At 47.9% G+C, this 7,695-nt stretch overlaps 1 pseudogene; it reads left to right on the forward strand.

Annotated features, from left to right (window-relative positions):
* The first annotated feature begins 451 nt into the window (after window positions 1-451).
* Rpl18-ps15 (ribosomal protein L18, pseudogene 15) lies at window positions 452-3,914 on the forward strand (annotated as a pseudogene).
* Window positions 3,915-7,695: the final 3,781 nt, after the last annotated feature.

Consider the following 7,695-nt stretch of genomic DNA (forward strand, 5'->3'; position numbering starts at 1 on the left):
CTGTGGGGCCCTGGACCCCGCACCTTGCCTGGTGGGTGGGTGTTTCTCTGGATGCTGCTTAGTGTCATTCCCAGGATGCTCAGAGGCTCTGCAAAAACCACAGGCCACACAGACAATGCCTTTGGCCCTGGGTGGATGTGGGACAGAGGAGCTACAGGCCAGCTATGGCGGAGCGCTAGGGGAGCCCCTTCAGGTTTTCAGTACCGCTCACTTCTGTATGCACGGCCCTGGTGGAAGACAACTGATGAATAATGAAACCAAGACTAAGCTCCCTGTAAATCTCCACAGCTCCCAAAGCCGGAGATGGAAGGGACATGAAACATGATGTCATTTTACCTCTTCGTTTTGCAGCTGTGAAAACTGAGGCCCAGGGAGGGGGCCTTGGGAAACCTGCCATAGCTCGGCTGCCTGGGTGGAGAGGTCCTCCCTTCTGCACGGCCCCTATGCCACTATGCCCACCATTTTCCCACCTCTGAAAACAGGTATGGAGAAATATCAGTCCTCCAAGCGTCTTCCTCTCCCACTATGCTTACTGCCTCCAGCTGGTTAAATTGGTCCTATCAATAGTTAGTGGCTCCTCTAGCCACAGAGGGTCACCCCTCCTGGTGGTGCTGATCCAGAGGAGAGAAGAGGCAGGTGATGCTTAGAAGCAAAATTACCAGTCTCACCCTTGGCAACCTGGCGGCTTCTGTGACTCCACTCCCTGGGTGTGTGCCCTCACTAAATACTACCCTGTGGAGGCAACTGCTAAAGGCAGTGAACCATGCACTTGCCCTCTGGGGCTGGAAAGCCCTGCAAATGCTGTTTTCTGATTCCGCTGGCCTTGGAATACAATGTTGCCTTTGCCTGCGGAAGCGTTCTGAGGGCGGATACTGTGTGTTCCGATCCTGCAAAGCCCTCCAGAATTCTGTGAACAGTGGCTACGGAAAAACTCTTGGAACCATGCTGGTGACACAGGCCCGAAACTCCCAGCTACTTGGGAAGCTGAGGCAGAGGATTGCAAGTTCAAGGCCCGAGTGGCTGACAGAGGGAGTTCAAGGGCAGCCTGGGAAATTTAGTGAGACCCTGTCCCAAAATACAAAGCAGAGAAGGTTAGAGCCATAGCTCAGTGATCGGGTCCTTGCATGGTGTGCGTGTGGTCCCAAGCAAACTCCTCATTACAGAGAAATGACAACAAAACCTCTCATAGAAGCCTTAGGCTCTAGACCAGGCTGCCCTTGAACTCACAGAGATCCACATGCCTCTGCCTCCTGAGTGCAGGGATTAAAGGCGTGCTCTACCACGCTAGTCTGTGTCTTTTTATTATTGTTAAGCTAAAGCGCCGTGAGTAGATGGAACAGAGTGGCTTACACTTCCAGAGGGACAGTCCATGTGGTGGGCAGGCGTGGTAGCAAGAGCAGAGAGAGAGAGGGCGTGGAAAGCAAACCGGAAGTGGGGTGAAGCTATGGACTCCAAAGCTCCTCCTCCAATGATGTAATTCCTCCCTCAAGGCCACACCACCACCGTAAACAGCATCCCAACTCAATACCATGTACTCAAATTCCTGAGCCTACGTGGGACGTTTTCCATTCAAACCATCGTAACCTTTCAGGTGACCCAAGTGTGGTGGCCATAGCCAATCCCAGCACTTGGCTGTCTCAGGCAGGAGGCTCCTGAGTTCAAGGCCAGCCTGAACTGCAGAGCGGGATCTCCTCTTAAGACAGAAAACGCCAGCAAAATGAAGTGCAATCAACTGATCTGGAGAACGTTCGTTTAGATCCTGCCTCTTGAAACGCAAGATGGCTTTGACATAGTCGGGAAGCTTCAAGACAGCCAGGACCCCTGCCCGAGTTCCACAGAGTGAGTTTTAAGCCACCCAGGATGACATAGTGAGACCCTGTCTTAAAACAAACAAACAAATAAATCAGTTCATTATGTGGATGTAGGGTTGACTTGTTATTCTTTTTTTAAATTTTTTTTTCTTTTCTTTTTTTTCGGAGCTGGGGACCGAACCCAGGGCCTTGCGTTTGCTAGGCAAGCGCTCTACCGCTGAGCTAAATCCCCAACCCCAACTTGTTATTCTAAATAAGTCGGTACATACTTGATTTTCATTTTGCTTTCTGTGGTAGGCATTAGTAGTCTGTTTTCAACACGATCTCTTGGGGGTTCGCAAAGGTTTTTAATCGTGAGGTACTGAGATCAAAATGTTTGAAAACTGCCAATCAAGACTATTTTCCGACTTAAATATCTTGGTTGCTGCTATAATTTGGATCTTGAATGTCTCTCAGGCCTTGGTTAAAGAGGCATTAGAGAGTGATGGGAGAGCTCTTTTGAGGGCCTAGTGGGCAGAAGGTAGGGTTCCTTTCTCTTTCCAGGCTGCTGTGATGTGGGCAGCCCTGCCTACATCCTCCCTGTCATCATATTCTGCCTTACCCCAGCATCAGTGTCACAGGTCAACTGGCAAGGACTCAGGGACACAGTGAGGCTGAAGTACTCTTCCCTCAGTAACTCTGTGTATCTCAAGTGTCTGTTACAGGAATGAAAAGCTGTTTGATACAGATGGTGATTCAACCCCTCCCCTCAAATTCCCTTCCAGAAGGCTCTGGTGAGGCTGCATTTGCCCTTCGGCACTGGGTTTGTCAATCCTAGATGAAGTCACCTTTGTGCACTCGTACTTTTTTTTTTTTTTTTTTTTTTTTCATTTCTCAGGCAGGAGCTCCTGCCCCACCGAGTGTATATATACCGTGGTTTACTCTGGGGCAGTGTGGAGTGAAGGGGGAGACAAACATGGCTCCTGTTCTCAAACAGCTTTCCATCTGGCTTGCCAACAAGCAACATTAATGACTAAGAATAGCCCCAAATCAACTGACCATTGCAAAACGATTTCAGGACTGTGGAGATGGCTCGAGGTTAAGAGCACTTACTGAGTTCACAGAGGGCCTGGGTTCGGTTCCCAAGGCATTAGGTGACTCCTCAGTGCTTGTTACTCAACTTTGAGCGGATCCAGTGCTTCTCTGGCAGGCATCTGTGCATATGGTATTCACAAACTCATGCACATACACACATTTAAAAATTTTTTTAAAAAATGCTTTTGTTTGCCTCCATACAAACTATCAAAAAACAAACAAACGAGCAAACCTTCATTTGAAGGTGGAGGTAAAGGAATTTCTAGGCACAAGGACATGTCCTAGGCTTTGGATTTATTGGTGTTTAGCTCACAACTCCCCTAGTTTCTTATAGCTTGAAAGGTGTACGGTATGTCTGAGAAAACAGAAGAAGTGCAGAATAAAAGTCTGCATTTGAAAGCATTCCATTGCTTTCTGGACCTTTCTGGAGAGGAGGTGCCATAATAATGCCTGCTGACATTTGCCACAAGGACTGAAAGGTTCCGCTAACAAGCCCAAGATCCAGGACATCTGCCTGCGGCTGTTCGGCAAGCTGTGCAGGGAGGGTTCTGGCCAATTGGACCAACTCCACCTTCAATCAGGTTGCGCTGAAAAGGTTATTTATGAGCCGCACTAACCGGCCACTTCACTAACCGGCCATTTCTGTCCCTGTCCCGAATGATCCGGAAGATGAAGCTTCCTGGCTGGGAGAACAAAACCGCTATGGTTGTGGGGACGATCACGGATGATGTGCGGATTCTGGAAGTGCCGGAGCTGAAGGCATGGGCACCGCGGGTGAGCAGCTGCCCCGAAGTCGGATCCTCAAGCTTGGGGGTAAGAGCCTCACCTTCATCCAGCTAGCCCTGGAGTCTCCCAAGGGCCGAGGCACTGTGCTCCCGTCTGGTCCTAGGAAGGACCAAGAGGTGTACCGACACTTTGGCCAGGCCCCGGGAATTCAACACAGCCACACCAAACCCTATGTCTGTTCCAAGGGCCGGAAGTTCGAGCGTGACAGAGGCTGGAAGGGCCAGCCCAGGCTACAAAAACTAAGCCTGGATCTTACTGCTTATAAAAAAGTTTTGGGGGGTTGGGGATTTAGCTCAGCGGTAGAGCGCAGGCCCTGGGTTCGGTCCCCAGTTCCGAAAAAAAGAAAAAGAAAAAAAAAGTTTTGGATGTTGAAAGAAAGGAAGAAAGAAAGAAAGAAAGAAAGAAAGAAAGAAAGAAAGAAAGAAAGAGAGAAAGAGAGAAAGAAAGAAAGGAAGAAAGGAAGGGAGAGGAAGAAAGAAAAGCAAGCATTCCATTTTAAAGACCATTTTCTTCTTAAATTTTAATTATGACTTCTGCATGTGAGTACAGTTGATGGTCAAAAGGCCATCAGATCACCCGGAGTTACTAGCTGTTGAGCTGTCTAATGTGGGTACTGGGATTCAAACTCCTGTCCTCTGTAAGAGGAGTTTGTGCTCTTAACCACTGAGCCAAGTCTCCAGCCCTGGAATGTGTTACATTTGCATAGCAAAAGGATTCTACAGTTTGAAAGTATCTAGCTGATAGGGTGGGGAGGTTTGGGGGGTGAGCGGAGTGGAGGGGGGTGGGGTTTGACCAATCCCTGTAGCAACTGAATGACTGAGCAGTTGAATGAACTCTGAAGCTACCACTCAGATGATCCTAACACATTTCCAGAAGTGTGTAATTCACTTAGGAAACTTGTCACACAGTCAAAAGCAGGTGATGGTGACCTCCAGGATGGGATGGAAAATCCAGGATTGGCAAAGGAGCAGCAACCCCCAAAATGAGACGTAAGCAGAACTGAACGTAATAAACAAATATAATGGGATGGAAGAGCAAGATAGTCCATAAATTTCAATAATACCGATAATAAGACAGAGTTATGTGTGGAGTACTTGCTGATTAATGCAGAGCCATGGGAGGGACACTGGGAAATCAGGCTGATTCGCACCTTGCGGATAATGGCTTTTCTGAAGTGTTGGCTCATCACCGATTCAATGGATTCAATGGTGGGCTCTGCTGTCTGGTACAGAGCTCCATCTCCAACTTCACTCAAGACAACATTGTTGCTAATAACACATTGTATCTGTGATAAAAACACCACTACCAAAGCTTATTCCTCTAGTGGTTCTAGAAGGAGAGTCCATAATGCTGAGAGAAGCATGCCAGGGGGATTGATCAACACACACGCGCGCGCGTACACACACACACACACACACACACACACGTCAGCCAGGTACTTTCAAAATGTAGAATCAGCAGGAGGCTGAGAGATCATATGTTCCAGAATAGACAGAGCAAACAGGAAGTGAAGCAAGTCTTTAAACCCTCAAAGCCCACCCCCAGTGACTAACTTCCTCCAGCAAAAGTCTCCCAGCCTCAAACAGCAACACCTATTGGGACCCAAGTGTCTAAATCCAGGAGCCTGTGGGGGACAGTTCTCATTCAAACTACCACACATGCTAAAGAAATCGGTGGCTGATACAAAGTGAGTATTATGTCATCCATTTAAAAGTTGTGAGACCTGAGGTCTTGGAGGATCTTACTGTGCATGCACACCAGGCTGACTTGGAACTGATGACCTTCCTGTCCGGATCTCAGGAATATGCCACCACCACACCTAGCTCTATAAATTCCTTTAAGAGACAGGAACAGGGGTTGGGGATTTAGCTCAGTGGTAGAGCGCTTGCCTAGCAAGCGCAAGGTCCTGGGTTCGGTCCCCAGCTCCGGAAAAAAAAGAAACAAAAAAAAAAAAAAGAGAGAGAGAGAGACAGAAACAATTTAACACGTTTAATGATAGGATTTAATAGATTAATATTCTAAATCGAGTCCCTGAATCTATCCAAACGCATTTGTTTAGGAGGAACTGGGATGGGGCAAGTGCAGCAGAAGACCTTGCCACTGTCACAAGGCACTGCCTGGTTTCTAGAAGCTTTGGGATCCTAGTGGGGACAACATGGCTTTGTGATCTTCGTGCCCCAGCCTCTGGGAGGGCTGGGGTTACAGATGTGTAATAGGATAGAGTTTTTTTCAATGAGACAGAACTCTTGGTTTGTTTGTTTGTTTGTTTGCTTGTTTGTTTTTTATTTAAGAAAGGGTACTAAGAAAAAGGACACAGTTCAGAGAACACCAAATATAAAATTTTGGATGCTTTTAAAACATTTATTTGTGTGTGCGTGTGTGTGCGTGTGTGTGTGGGGGGCAGCTTGTAGAATTAAGCTCTCTCCTTTCACCCTGTGGGTTCACGTCATCAGGTTTGGCAGGAAGTGCCTTTACCTAGGGAGCCAGAGCTGTCTCGCTGGCCTGTATTGTTTTATCAGATAAAGCAGGTAGAGATAAAAGTGCTTATGAAGAACTCCGTTTCCCCAGCTAGACCGAAGGGGCCAAACACCAACATGGCGGGAAGCCAGGCAGTTTTACATCTCTAGCTTTATTTACCTCATCCTCACCAGCTCCAAATGGGCCAAGAGCCGAGATACCCAAAGTATGTTCTGGGAACTTGTGACAATCTCTCAGGCTTCACGATGAGATTTCTGCAGGCTAAAAACCCCAGATGTTGGAACCACATGTTCTATTAGCCCAGAGAGAAAAAAAAATAAAGTCTTTCCTGAAATTCTGAATTTCTAAAACACTTAAAAAATACGAAGGAAAAAAAAATCCCAAATCAAACATCGGAACGCCTGCACAAGCGTACGCGCGTGAGCTTGCACACACACACACACACACACACATGCACACTGACACACACACACATACAAACACACACACATGCACACTGACACACACACACATACAAACACACACACATGCACACTGACACACATAGACAAACACACACACTCACCAATCTAAAACCTAGCAACAGATAAATAAAGCCTGGGATACACAGAGGCAGTGCTCATGTGAACGTTAGTTCCTAACTTCGTCCAGACTCTAGGATACAGTTTCACAGAAGGGAATTTAAATAGGTAGTAGACAGTGGTCCCTACTGACAGTCCAGGAAGGGTTTGTATGGAAATAGGCACAGTGATCATCACTTCTGTCCCTGGATAGAAGGCAACTGTTGTTCCTCTCTGGACATTAGCCCCACGTGGCTTTCACTGGGTCTCTATCACTTAAGCACTTGCCTCCTGCTTCCCTTCTTAGGCACCGTGATTAGTGGGGTTAATCCTAGACCAACGTTAGGTTAGGACACACTCGCTTGCTTACACGTTCGTCTGCTTTGGGAGCCAAGGTCTTAAAGATTCATTTTGTCCATTGTATCCCCAGCACACGGTGGCGAACTCAGATGTCAGCGAAGATTTTAAAACCCACTGTTAAGGGAGTAAGAGGGTTTTAAAGAAATGTGAAGCCCCTCTTCCCTTTTACCTAGAGACAAAGATCCTTCCTTGGCTTGAGAGCTGGGGGTTTTCTTCCCCAATCTTGAGTTTTCAAGCACTGGGCACCAGAAATCAGGTTGCTGCCTAAAAAAAATCCTCACTGCTATTGAGGTCACGGTGACCCGGACAGGACTTGGAGTCCCTGCTCACCCATTCAATCACTCCTGCAGGGCCTGACACCCAGTAAATGACCTGTACGTATTTGATTTTACAAAAAAGCACCCCCGCCCCCGAAACAAGAGCCAGGATGTTCCTAGGCCAGGAAATCCGTTCCTCTGCCTGCGTCCCATCCTCCTCCATGCGCCTCCATTTGCTGAACTCACAGTGGATTCGGAGGCCAGGAAAGCGACACCTGCCGGCGGATGGCGGAAGTGCGGCTCACCGGAGCCGGCATCCTGCAGGCCAGGCAGAAACGGGCCCTGGGCCAGGGCGTCTGCACGTGGTTT

Source organism: Rattus norvegicus, chromosome 12 (assembly GCF_021556685.1).
Source record: "Rattus norvegicus strain SHRSP/BbbUtx chromosome 12, alternate assembly SHRSP_T2T, whole genome shotgun sequence".
NCBI lineage: Eukaryota > Metazoa > Chordata > Mammalia > Rodentia > Muridae > Rattus > Rattus norvegicus.